Source organism: Canis lupus, chromosome 8, assembly GCF_048164855.1.
Source record: "Canis lupus baileyi chromosome 8, mCanLup2.hap1, whole genome shotgun sequence".
NCBI classification, from domain to species: domain Eukaryota; kingdom Metazoa; phylum Chordata; class Mammalia; order Carnivora; family Canidae; genus Canis; species Canis lupus.
Window position 1 is genome coordinate 72,166,145 of NC_132845.1, and position 496 is coordinate 72,166,640.

Below are 496 nucleotides of genomic sequence, written 5' to 3' on the forward strand. Positions count from 1 at the left end.
GCACTCGAGAGTACTTTTTTTTTTTATCTTACTTGATCATTTAGAGATTTGCTTGCAAAAACAAGGCTTTTGATAAAGAGGCAACTAGAAGCCAGTGACAAATACTTCAGAAGACAATCCTGCTTGACAACAATTTTTCTGAACAGAGTCTCCTCCCGTGGTTCAGTTGGGAGAAAATGATAGAAGTCTAAGAGTAACTGGTAATCCGGTCACCCACCTGAGATCTCCCTCCCTGGCTGCACCCCATCCTTTTATTCATTCGCTCAACAAACACTCTCTGCCCCCTGCGGGCCAGCTACTCCAACACAACCCACAAGCAAAATGGAGAATATGGTACATGGTTACGTGGGCTGTGGAGACAAAGCAGGGGAAGAGGAAGGGGTTGGCGGTGTGGGGGCTTTGCAGTTTAGAGTGCAACGGTTGGGGCGTTGCCACTCTTGATCTTGGGGTTGCAGTTTCAAGTCCCACATTGGGTGCAGGGATTACTTAAAATCTA